This window comes from Schistocerca nitens, chromosome 9, assembly GCF_023898315.1.
Source record: "Schistocerca nitens isolate TAMUIC-IGC-003100 chromosome 9, iqSchNite1.1, whole genome shotgun sequence".
In the NCBI taxonomy this organism is placed as follows: domain Eukaryota; kingdom Metazoa; phylum Arthropoda; class Insecta; order Orthoptera; family Acrididae; genus Schistocerca; species Schistocerca nitens.
The window spans coordinates 171,764,361-171,778,414 of NC_064622.1; positions in this window are offsets into that span (position 1 = coordinate 171,764,361).

The following is a 14,054-nucleotide window of genomic DNA, read 5'->3' on the forward strand; positions in this document are numbered from 1 at the left end:
CCTCAAGAATCTCCATTGGTGGAATGGGAGTGCTTTGGCAATAGAGTGGTACTTTCCGCCGGTTTTCGAGTTGCTGATTGGAACGTTTAACCATGGCCACTGTCATGGGGGCGGGAATGTTCTGTGTTCGGTTTGTACGGGTGCTCTTGTAGGGTCGGCTCTCGCCTTTCAGTCAGAGTAGGTTACAAGACTGAGCTCTCGCTGCTCTGGACAGCCTGCCTTCCATTGGCTGTCTAATATACTTTTATTTAATTTTAACTGTTTGACGAAGTTGCTGAAGTTTCGACTTCAACGTAACTTTCCGAGTACAGTTGGCAATTGAGCGTTCTGCGTACAAGCGGCCTATGTTGTCTGTCTTGAGCAGTTTTGGCGAAAGTTGACTGTATCAGAGTTACTGTGTGAATTCGCTTGTTAAAATCAATTACTGTACCGTCAGTGATTGTGTGGCGATCCTTCTTCGTCTCCCTCAGAGGCGCATTTGTATTGCTAGGAAGTCTTTAGTCTGGAACAACCAGACCAGGATAATTTGTTTCGGGCTATACTCGCGACAGTATCATCACCACGACGGGACGTTGAAGCAACCAGCCATCGCCTCCGGTACGCCAGATCGTGTCCTTGCAGTTAAGAAGACAGCTTGGTAATGTACGTCCGCAGTACCGACAAAGCAGGCAATTTTGTTAGGTGATAATCAGAGCTCAGCAGAGCGCGCCTGTTCGTCTTTTCTAACTTTGTTCTGTCTTGGATTTTCATTGTCTGAGGACTCACTACTGTAGCAGCAATTAATGTTGGGTTGGCTGTGTGTTTCTCTTAAGATTTGAGTTGCAAGGAATTGGCTCCACATACCACTTAGTCATAAATGTCACAATCTAGTTTAGGGACAACTTCACCTTCACAGCATTTGCTTGAGTATCCAATTTGTGCCAATTTGATGTATTGCAAATGTTTCGTGTGTTTTGTTTATTATTTTGAGTTTAGTCATAATAAATCATATTGTTATTTTGGACGGAACTTTCATTCTCTTAATCGGTAGAGCAACCCTATCATTTCTCACACGTTAATGAAACTTCCCTTTATTTAACTTATTGATCAAATTAAATTATTGCAGGTGCCAAACTCTTTTCTACTCCACTTGCAGGGTCGATTACAGTCACTTCGCGTTTCTTTTTAATCCATGTGCAACAGCAAAAGTAGGAGTTAGAATAGGGGGGGGGAGGGGGCTTATAGCATCATTTACATATGAAGATTCTAGAAGAATTTAGTGTTAAATACACTGCTAGCCCCCAGCACCTCGCAACAGAAGAATAGTCGCATCTGCTCTTGCCACCACAGTTACTAGATGTCAATATATTGATCCTTTGTTGCCCAATGGGGAGAGAAGGATGCGTGATCGCTATTCACTACCATCATTTTTGCCTGAACTTGTCACTATTCTGCGGGACGAGTGGTATGAGATTCACTTGGAAATCCTGCAAATCCCATATTTTTCCATCCGAGACCAATGTAAGCTCTTTTGTATGCCAATGGGTTTTCTACACCGTATTAGGGCCACGCGGGATTAGCCGAGCGGTCTGAGGCGCTGCAGTCATGGACTGTGCGGCTGGTCCCGGCGGAGGTTCGAGTCCTCACTCGGGCATGGGTGTGTGTGTTTGTCCTTAGGATAAATTAGGTTAAGTAGTGTGTAAGCTTAGGGACTGATGACCTTAGCAGTTAAGCCCCATAAGATTTCACACAGATTTGAACACCGTATTAGGCACACTAATGTGTTGTGATTTTGGTGTGTCCGTATTTTTGTCCACCCTGCGATATAAGGCCGCGGCGCGTACGTCACGAAGGTAGTTCTGAACTCGCTCGCTCGCTCAGCTCAGCAGACAAAATACGTTTCTAAACCTATTAACTCGCAGCTAGGCGTGTAAGTACTAAAGAGAATTGCATCTTCCACTGGAATCTGCTATTATGAAGTCTTACTGATTAACTGTACTCCAGCAAAATTTAATTTAAGATCCTATACAAATGGTGTAACGGCTTGTTTATAGCATTTAATCTCTTCTGCTTAACAGTACTCGTTACATGCTGGAAGTGGTGCCTTATGCATTTGATAATCATTTTATCATGCCGGCCGGAGTGGCCGAGCGGTTCTAGGCGCTACAGTCTGGAACCGCGCGACATCTACGGTCGCAGGTTCGAATCCTGCCTCGGGCATGGATGTGTGTGATGTCCTTAGGTTAGTTAGGTTTAAGTAGTTCTAAGTTCTAGGGGATTGATGACCTCAGAAGTTAAGTGCCATAGTGCTCAGAGCCATTTTAACCATTTTTTATCATGATTTTATTTTATTGTATGCCAGTACAGCCGTAACAAATTTTAAGTAGGTCCATGGACTTCCCGTCATTATAGGACTAATAACAGTAAGATTTCATAATAGCGGATTCCAGTCGAAGATTCAGTTTTCGTTTGTATGGACACGCCTAGTTACGAGTTAACAGGGGTAGAAACGTAGTTTGTCTGCCGATTTAAGCGAGCGAGCGAGCGCAGGACTACCTTCGTGACGTACGCGCCGCGGCCTGTCTTTCTCGTACGCCTCGTTCGGTTGCGTAATGACGTCACTGGCGCCGCATCGTCTATAGAGCGCAAGCATTGCGGTAGCGTCCGCTTCCACCGCCGCCACGAGACGAAAAGGACATTTCGAGTCTCCAACAATCATGAAATCGACGAGGTGTTGAATACTATGGTTGCCTTACATACACCATTCCGCTCTGCGTGTTAACACTGAAAAGGTTGAAACGCGTACGTTTCATATGTATTCATTACCAGCGATGGCGAGGCATGACAGAATCTCTGACCAGAGAGTTATTTATCGTGGCTAGTCTGCGCTTGACCGCACGAGCGTTCAGTTGCGAGTTGCACTCTGTCTGCAGTAGTAGTCAGTCGGCGGTAGTGTGTGGCGAGTGGGCAGTGAGAGTAGTCGGTGCTAGTCTGCGGGAGTCGGCATGCGTCGACGGTGTGCTGTTCTTCCGAATCTGGTCAGGATTTAGGTGGACGATGTGTATTATTGTAGAAGGTAATGAAGCAGCATTGCGCTCAGCTAATAACGTATGTTAATTGTAATTAATTTGTTCAAAAAATGCCCCAATAATAATTTTTTTGCGCACATCTAGTAATGTATGGTAATTGTAATTTGTTCAACAAATGCTCCAATAATAATTTTTTATAAAGTAAATCTTTTAAAGAAAAGTAATCGTTTCAATTTAAAGAATTTTTCCACTCTTTTGAAGAAAAAGCATTCATTTCAATTTAAAGAATATTTCCTATGCATTTCCTCCAAGAATCAAAATTAAATATAGGCCAGCATTGCACGGAGCTGTACCGAAAAATAAGAGCAGATATAGATGCAGTGTTACTGAGGTAAGAATTTATCAGGTTTAATTATTTCACAGGGCCGAAGGTCAGCGCAGCTGCCCTTATAAAATTTAACAGGTTTAATTATTTGTGTTGAGATGTTACATTCAGTTCATGGTTCATTATTTAATTAATATTACTGTGGGTTTAATGAGCAATCATATTAACGTTAATTTTGTGGGGAGTTTACATTTGGGCCATTATTATTCTTTAATTTTGCAAGGAGGTTACGCTTGACTCATTTTTATTATTCAGTTTTGTGGGAGGACAACATATCACTTAACATTGACTTTCATATTCTTGCTGGGAGGTTACAATTTCACTATTATTGACTTTTAAAATTTTTGTGGGGAGGCTACAAGGTGTGGCTCGGAAAGGAACTGTGCCGCGGTGGTCGCGTTGCGCTGCGCCGCGCAGCAGGTGTGTGGTGGAGGCGGGACGGCGGCTGACGGAACGCCGGCGGTGGCGGCGGCGTGTCGCTTGTTCTCCATTAGCCGCGGAGATTTGTCAGCCGGCCGGCTCTGCGGGGGATGCCGGCCGACCACAGCCGCAGACTGCCCGCGAACCGCAGCCTCGCCACGTCCACACGCCGTCGCTCAGTCGCCTCGTTACTGCCGGCCCGCAGATAACACGTGCGCCGATGCTCCCACTTGCGAGCAGCTCGTTCTGTACGCTGACCATTCTCCCCGCGACGGAGCATTATAAATGGGCACTGAGACCGCTCACACGCAATTTTTACAGTGCAATTCTTACCTGAATACTTGAGGATAAACACTGAGGTCACAAAAGGCACGGGATATTGATATGCACTTACAGTGTGCTCGGAAATTCCCGTAAGAAACTTCTAGGACATTTAGAGGGTAGTGAGTAAACATTTTCAATAGGAACCCACGTTCTACGACAGTTTCAATGCAGATGATTATCTCATCCACACCCAATCGAGGAATGTACTTAGACGTGGCCCAGTACAATTGCTGCAATCCATTTGAAAAGAATACTGACTCGTTCCGTTATTACTTACGCATTTGCATTACAACTTACACCTTATGGTTTACATTAGTCGGCAACAACAAGAACCAAGCATCTACGGCACTAGCCGCAACGTACCGATGCATTACAAAAGTGGCTCGATGTGGCGAGCACCAACGTTGTAACACACCTCCGAAGCATGTTCTGGTACACTCTCTCCATCCCACCTGGTGTCTCTTCAATGTCATGTGCAGCGGCCAGAACTCGTGCCAGCAGATCTTCCTCTGTCTCACAAATTACACTCTTCACACTACCGCACAATAAGTAGTCCATAGGGGCTAAATCCGGCAATCATGGCGGCCACACCGTTGGACCACCACAGGCTATCCATCTTTCACCATACCGTCTGTTGAGATGGCTGGCTCTGAGCACTATGGGACTCAACTTCTGAGGTCATTAGTCCCCTAGAACTTAGAACTACTTAAACCTAACTAACCTAAGGACATCACACACATCCATGCCCAAGGCAGGATTCGAACCTGCGACCGTAGCAGTCGCGCGGTTCCGGACTGAAGCGCCTAAAACCGCTCGGCCACCGCGGTCAGCTGTTGAGATGTCTCCGGACAGCCAGTGAAAAGTGAGGTGGTGTTCCATCATGCTGAAACCACATTTCCTGATAGACATTCAATGGCACAGCTTCCAATAACGGGTCCAGTACTTGCCGTAGGAAGGCTAAGTATGCGGGACCCGTGAGCTTGGATGGAAGGAGGTATGGCCCAATCACATGACCGTCCAGAATACCTGCCCACACGTTCATTCCAAACCTGTCTTGAAATCCCTGAACATGCGTGGCATGAGGGTTTTCGTCCGCCCAGACATGGCTATTTCGAGCATTCAGAACACAACCCCTTGTGAACCCACATTCAACTGTGAAGAGAACTCGACGTGGAAACAGTGGCGCGTCGATGCAACGGTCAGGAACCATGTGCAGCAGGCGACGCGTTGTGGAAAGTCTGCTGGACCCATAGCGTGTACCCTTTGTAAGTGGTACGGATGTAATTGTTGTTCACGCAGGACGTCCAAGACGGTACTGTGACTAACAGCCATTGCACGTTCAATTGTTCGCGAACTCGTTGAAGGGCTATCTTCAATGTGACGCAGTACACCTTCTTCAAATTCGGGTGTGCGGCGTCGCCATGGAGCACCACAGTCCTGCCTCCTCACAGTGAAGGTACCCGTTTCTCGTAGCCGTTGTGTAACTTGGGCAAACTGTTTGTGTGATGGAGTGTGACGGTGTGGAAAACGTTCGTGATACAGCCGACTAGCAGCTCTTCCGTTACCTCCAGCTTCGCCATACACAAGGAGCATGTCTGTGTATTCCGCAAACGCGTACTGCACCATGTTTCCTCTATCGGTGATGCACAGGTATTGACTCGGTCTCACAGCAATGCGGGCAATAAGTGAAATCTGGGGATCGTTTGACGTAGTACACGTCATCGTGTCTACCATTTTGCATACCAGGACAGGGAACTCTGAGACGTTTCTCTTGCCCTAAGCAGACGTTAACGAGGTGCACATCTGAACTGAAACTGTCGTAGAACGGAAACGATACGATTCTGGACATGGGTTTCTATTCAAAATGTCTGTACTCACTACCCTCTACATGTCCTAGAAGTTTGTAACGGGAATTTCCGACCACCCTGTACACAGATGGCGGTATCATCGCGTATACGACATATAAAAGGGTAGTACATTGGCGCAGCTATTGTTTGTACTCATGTCAGTCATGTGAAAAGGCTTGCGACGTGATTATGGCCGGTCGAAGAGAATTAAAAACTCTTTACGCTGAACAGTAGTATGAACTAGACGCATTGGACATTATATTTCGAAAATCTTTAAGGAATTAAATATTCCTTGATCCATAGTGACAAGAGAGTGAAAGGGTCCTGTAGCCACCTTTCATTAGTCCGGTAGCCCATTTTCATTACCATTTCTCTTTCTTTTCCTTGTTTCTCTTTTCTCTTTACTCTCATAGTGGCGTGATGAATGAATGTGGTTGTGTGTCACGTTGCTAGACGGTGGCGTAGTCTGCTGCAGAAAGTCTGCGATAGTCGTACAGATTCAGCAGCAGTTGTACAGAATAACCAACTCGTGTAGTGGTCAAGTAGGCAAAGAGGTTTTCACTACTTGTGAGAAATCCACTTGCGTTAGGTTGGTGGCGGAAATGGCATCTTTGGGTTTTCCGGGCCACGCGGAGCGTGGAAGAGGCTGGAGAAGAAAAAGGGTGGCAGTCTGCCGCCGGTACGGGAAGCGTCCACAGCTGTGCTCCAGCCGAAGAAGGGTGAGTTAGACTGACCGCGTGGCGCGTTGTTACTTGGCGAGGGGAGAGCTGTTAGCTTTTGGTCTCGTTTTTCAACTCTGAAAGATTGCTTGCCTTGTCGCAGCAAGGAATGCAAAACTTTGGCAGATGTTTCACTTAGTAAATTTCTATAGCAGACTTGGATCCACCGGAAGAGCGCCACACAAAGGTGTCGATAACAAGTGAGCACTCGCTTCTGTATGAATGTCTGTTTGCCTTCAGCTGTGCCTGCATAAGCTTTCACCTTTCTAAATATTTAGAGCCTTGCCTTCTCGTAAATTTTCCTTGCTTTATGTGTCTTTCGTCCGTGGGGAGCCAATCACGTGGTAGAACATTATAGTTGTTGGGCTACCGGCATCACTAACTGTCCGATCGCATGTTTGTTTTAGATAATGTTAACATGATTGTGTGATGTGATATTGTTGGAATTTGGCACTACACCTAGAAATTGTGTCTCCACAAACCACGTGTTATCAGGAATCGTGTACATGCCTCACATCCTTATCTTAGGAATAAATGATTTTACCTACAATTTTCTCTTGTGTTCCTAGATTACGTTTTTGCACCTAAGCCACTCACCTCGAAGCTTTCCCGTTAGCACATCCAATGCGCTTCCTTATGCACAGGTCCAGTGATTAGTCTCCTCTTGTATTTTATAAGAAATGCTTTAGATTAAGTCACATTTTCAGGTGTGTTGCTGGGAGCTGATCTTATGCAGTGTTCATGCATCTTCTATTTTATTTTAAATGTTTGATTGTCGTGAACAGTGCACGGGCAATACTATTAATTACATCGTATCCGCTGTGAGCGACGTCACAACGTATGCATTTTTGTGAGTTTTTGGTCTGTGATCAAATTAATTTATTTTCCGACTCGACCAAACCTTCGATTAGTTGTATGGTTAGAGTCGGTGGCGACCCTAATCTTCTCAAGTTAATTTCATAAGCAGTAAGTATTTCCATTCCCAATAATAACGTAATAACCCGTAGTAACACGTTAGTTACAAGAGTGCCGAGACTACCACATTTCAAGCATTACCTCTCACCACGGACTGCGCAGTGACCGATGGCCTTCTCTTAACTACCGAGAGCAGCGGCGTTTGCGTAGAGTTATACGTGCCTACAGACAAGCAGAAATCAACGTGTAACGTACGACAAAACGAATCCGTTAGGACAGTGCAGCGAAATTTCGCAATTTCATGTTAATAGGCTATGGCAGCAGATAAACGATGCGATTGCCTTGGCTAACAGCACGACATCGGCCGCTCCTGCGCTCTTGACCATGTCGGTTGGACCCTAGACGTCTGGGAAACCGAAGCCTGGTCAGATGAGTCCCGATTTCAGTTGGTAAGAGCTGACTGTAGGGTTCGAGTTTGACCCAGGTCCCATGAAGCCAGCCGGCCGGAGTGGCCGAGCGGTTCTAGGCGCTACAATCTGAAACCGCGCAACCGCTACTGTCGCAGGTTCGAATCCAGCCTCGGGCATAGGTGTGTGTTACGTTTAAGTAGTTCTGAGTTCTAGGGTACTGATGACCACAGCAGTTAAGTCCGATAGTGCTCAGAGCCATTTGAACCCACGAAGCCATGAACCCAAGTTGTCAACAACGCACTGGGCAAGCTGGTGATGACTTCACAATGGTGTGGGCTGCGTTCACATGGAATGGACTGTGATCCATCTGAACCGATCATTGACTGGAAACGGATATATTAAGCTACTTGGATACCATTTCAGCCATTCATGGACTTAACGTTCCCAAACAACGATGTTATGCCACCGGGCCACAATCTTTCACTATGGGTTTGAAGAGAATTCTGGACAATTCGAACGAATGATTTGGCTACCAAGATCGCCCGACATGAATCCCATCGAACATTCATGGGGTACAATGGAGAGCTCATTTCATGTACAATATCCTGCATCTGCAACATTTCCGCAATTATGGACGGCTATAAGGGCAGTAAGGCTCAACCTTTCCCCAGGAGACTTCCAACGACTTTTTGATTCCTTACTGCACTACGCAACGCAAAAGGAGGTCCGACACGGTGTTAGGTGGTATACCATAACTCCCGTCACAGCAGTGTTATGCAAACACCCATCTTTTGGATAATTTTGTTTATGCCAAAACAAGTTTCGGGCTTACACTCTTTATCAATTGGCGTAATACATCTACACACAGGCACGGGCGACGATCAAATATCCTGCTCATCAAGAAGGACAGCACGTGCAACATGTGGTGTAGCGTTTATACCGTTGAAGAATACCTCGAAGACACAGCCGTCGGGCTTAACTCATAAGAAATGTAACATGTACTGTCGAAATTAGTGCTTATTCGAGAAGAGGTGATCGTGTTGTCTACACAGTCACACTTCATACTATCACACTGTGCGGCTGATCCCGGCGGAGGTTCGAGTCCTCTCTCGGGCATGGGTGTTTGTGTTTGTCCTTAGGATAATTTAGGTTAAGTAGTGTGTAAGCTTACGGACTGATGACCTTAGCAGTTAAGACCCAGAAGATTTCACACACATTTGAACATTTGAACATACTATCAAGCCACTAGTGGCCCGTATATATGTATGTGAGTGAATTCCTAAAGGACCAAACTGCTGAGGTCATCGGTCCCTAGACTTCAACACTATTAAATGAACTTACCCTAAGGACAACACACACACCCATGCCCGAGGGAGGGCTCGAATCTCCGGCGGAGGAGTGGCCCGTATGACGGTAACAAAAGCAATGTGGCAACGTTCACTCCCCTCGTGCTTCCATGCACGAATACATCCATAGTAAAGTCTTGTCCGAAAAGAGAACGTAGTGTTACTCCTGGTCCCCACGTTGATCTGTCAAGGGAAACCGCAGCAAAGGTAATCGTTCTGACAACCTGTAGAGCTGCAAACGTAGTTTCGCCGTCCGAGTGGACTGTGGTCTTAGCTGAAAAACAAGCCCATATTCTGACTCGACGTATGTCATTTGGCTGTACGGTGCTGTACGACCTAGCGAACAATATGTTCGTACTCTCAGGCGCTAGTCGCATCGGGCTATAGGCATTCAGTATGGCCTTCCAAAACCCATTAGTCCATATTCGCCTGACGCTCAAGAGATACAATCTAGCACGAGCAGCAATATCGCGAAACAATAAAACAGTTTCTTCAAATGCAGCGATCTGCCACTAAGGATTTCTGACACGTCCAGGTAGACGTTCCTCCTAATATGTAGCATTACATGATCTTCTCAAGGTAACGTTGTAAACCTCCCCACAAAAATATTATAATAATAAAATTGAACCAAGTGTAACCTTCCCTCGGAAAAAAAAACAATTAAATGAATTTTAAATATTGTAACCTCTGAACAAAATTGGTTCCCATTTATAATCTCCGTGCAGAAATGCATTCACATTTAATGTACCCACAAAATTCTTTTCTCATTTAGTGTTAAGATCGAAACAGAAAAATTCCTAAACACCAAAATAATAAAAAAATTCAGTAACCTGGTAAATTTTATGACGACAGCAGCGCTGCGCCACGGCCCCGTACTCTGAATAAAAAAAATTCCTACCTCAATAAAAACTGCGAATATATCTGCTCTTACCTAAAAAATTTTCGGCACAGCTTCGTGCAATGCTGGCCTATATTTTTTGTGATTCTTGAAAGGAATGATCATGCATTGGATATATTCCTTAAATTGAAATGAGTGCTTTTTTAAAAAAAATTACGTTATATTATAAAAATTATTATTGGGACATTTTTTAAAAGAAATCGGATGACAGTTAACATACGTTACTAGATATGCGCAAGGCTGCTTCTTTACCTTCTACAATAATACTCATCCTCCAGAGTCCCGACCAGGACAGACCGCAGACAAGCGCAGACACGCGCCGACTACCGCCGACTACTGCCGACTCACGCAGACTACTGACGACTAGCGACAAGCAACAACTAACTACATACTGCTCTCTGGTCAGAGTCTCTCCTAAGTCTTGCCTGTAGCAGGCAGCGCATACATCGCATACCTCTTACAACGTTCATTAAAATGAGACTTCCGAGTGAGAAACCTGCCGCCTTATCTGCCCTTAAAGATAGAAAATATGAGGGGCAGCCAAATGAAAACCGAACACCCACCACATCGGGACCATGGAATGTTTCCCTTCAAAAGTGATCACCACACGTACTAAGACATTTATCTCACTGGGAGACGAGACGAGACGAGACGATTTCCCAGAACGGGGTTGGCCACTGACGGATCCACAAAATGCATCCACTTTTGCATTTCCTCATTCATTTGAAACCGACGTCCACCACTGTGGGGGGGGGGGGGGGGGGGGGCAAACATTTGGCAGCGATGGTGAGTCAATTGGACTTGCCATGAGCAACCAATTTTTCCTAATTAACTAAGTTTACAATCATAGAATATATGCATATATATAAGTGCAGAACATAAAATAAAACATAGTGCACATGCACTGTAGTTCAGAACATATCAGGAAATCACAAAATGTATACGCAATGAGTACAAATCATATTAACAAATGACATAAAGGGCACACGCACTGTAGTACAGAACATATCAGGAAATCACAAAATGTATACGCAATGAATACAAATCATATTAACAAATGACAAAAAGTGCACACGCACTGTACTTTTTTTCTATTTTACAAGAACTAGGATAGGAAAGGAAATGATTGCATCATGGTTGTAGCACATTAGGTTGCACGCAGCTTCACTGAAAGTCCATATCTTTCTACAGAAGTACAACACCAAGTGAGACAATCTGAAGTTCTTTTCCCTGAAGTATTAATCAGTGTAGCCAAGACACTGAAATGTCGTATTAATATTCCATGTTATCATTTTGGTAGTACATTAGGTACACCAAACAGTGGGACCATAATAACATCTCCAGCGCTCAAGGTGGTGGACAGCATGTCGTGTCAACACCACGTTCTTGTAAGGTACACCAACGTAGAATTAGTGCAAAAACCAAATATAGTGCTCCATGATCATGAGGATAGACAGGAAAAACGGATATTGCAGTAATTTCTGATAATTAGGTCAGAAGGTGAAGGACATTAAGTCTTACGCCAGTCATCATTGATAATTACTAGTCTATCAACTGATTTGATTAATTAGAGGCACTCATCGCCCAGTTACTGAACATTTCTGTAGCATGTGTGAAGTATTACAGAATAATGTTCATAAGTTATCTATTTACAGAGAACATTGGCACTCATTGGCCAGTTACAAACCATCAAAAGTCATCATTCAAAACAGGAGTTAATGAATGTAGCATCAAGCTACTGGTATTCATATATATAGTATGAAAGTGACATAACATAAATTTAAAATATAAGAAACAGTGGCATTCATTGGTCAGCAAGTATTGAATATTACAAAACGTTTTTCATCATTCAAGTAACATATGACATATTTAAAAATAATTATTGGCACCCATTGGCTAGTTACAAATCATCAGAAGTCATCAGTCAAAACCGGAGTTAAAGAATGTAGAGCATGCATGCATTATTACAAAATATCATTCACTATTACTCAGAATTCATCATTCAAGTGACATAAGACGTAATTAAAAATGTAACATTCTGTAACTATTACTCAAAGTCTGTGATTAGAAAACATCATTCAGTATTACTCATAACTCTTTTAAATTGGTAGCATTATTTGGGACTGGTAATACTTTTTTTTTGTGCTAGCAATGCATTGCGTTGGGATCGATAATTAATTGCTGGGGCATAATAATATTTGCATTTGACTTATTGCTGCAAATGAAGATGTGTAACGTTATTCGTCATGAGTCAGCTGTAGCAAGGTTATGAAACAAATAGAGTGTATGTGATCACATTCATGAATGACACTGGTTTAATGACCAACTGCCTATAGCACATTAATTTTATGAATAATTTCTCCTGCAAAAAATACAAAAATGGATTATTAAGCTGAAAGAAGAAACGCATATTATGCTGAAAAGCAGTGAACTTCGAATTAACAGGTAATAAAATGTGTGTAAAATATATATGTTCTCTAGCTGTCCTTTCCAAAACCTTCAGTCATCATACCATGCGACATAAGACATACTGTCAAGACGAACTGCAACAAATACTTAAATAACTACATAGCATAAATACATAAACTTCAACATTATCCTCATCTGTAAAGAAAAACTTCATTATCATCACTGTCATCACCTGCAAAGAAAAACTTCATTATCCATATCACTATAATTCCATTATTATCATCACCTGTAAAGAAAAACTTCATTATCCATATTAGCATATTCTGCATCACTATTCATCACCATTCATTATCATCTGCAAAAAAGTCACTTTATTATTCATTATACAACTATTCGTAGTATACAGTTCCTTATTTCTAGCATATTTCATCACTAAAACTAAGATGTGTAGTTCTGTCTGACAGTCTGCATCAATCACCTCGTATTCTGAAAGAAGAAATTAGTTAAGACTGCTATCATACGATGTGTGTAGTATATTCTTGTTAATGCTTGTTAATTCTGATCCATTTACTCTTCGTGACGAGGTATTGTATCTTCTTTCGTTCATTGCGAAGGTGAAATTCCCATAATTTATTTCTTTTACACGTTATTTCTTTCTGAAAATGACGAACAATGATTAATGTCTTGCATTTAAATCATATACTCATTAAATAAAAACTGGTTTATAATGATATAATTGAGCATACAGCGTAGCATGACAGAAAACGTAATATGTCAAAAACATAGACAGTGTACAGGTGCAAAAATGTACACAGAGTATCACAATGTAGCAGCAAAAAAAAAAAAAAAAAAAAAAAAAAAAATGTAAAATAATCACTATGTTGAGATATCATAAGGCAAAATGTCAAAGTCAACTAGTGTTTGTTACATCTTAAATATTTCATAGTGCATACAAACAAAACAGTAAAACAATCATACATACATGAAAAATGGAAAATGTGCACGGTCTGATGTGTAACAACAAGGAAAGCGACCTGCTAACCTTACCTTGCCGGGCATTTGCCAAGAAAAAATATGATAATCATCAGTAAGTAGTCACATAAATATAATTGCATAAGTGGTCATAAAATTTGTAAGTTTATCTGGAAAAATGTGCACGGTCTGATGTGTAACGACAAGAAAAGCGACCTGCTAACCTTACCTTGCCGGGCACTTGCCAAGAAAAAATACGATAATCATAAGTAAGTGTTCATGTGAATATAATTGCACAAGTGGTCATAAAAAAATGAGGAATGGCATTACAGTGTGATAAATCATAAAGTATGTTCATTCAATAAAGGGTTCGATGTTGGAGATATGGTGATTCCCTTTGG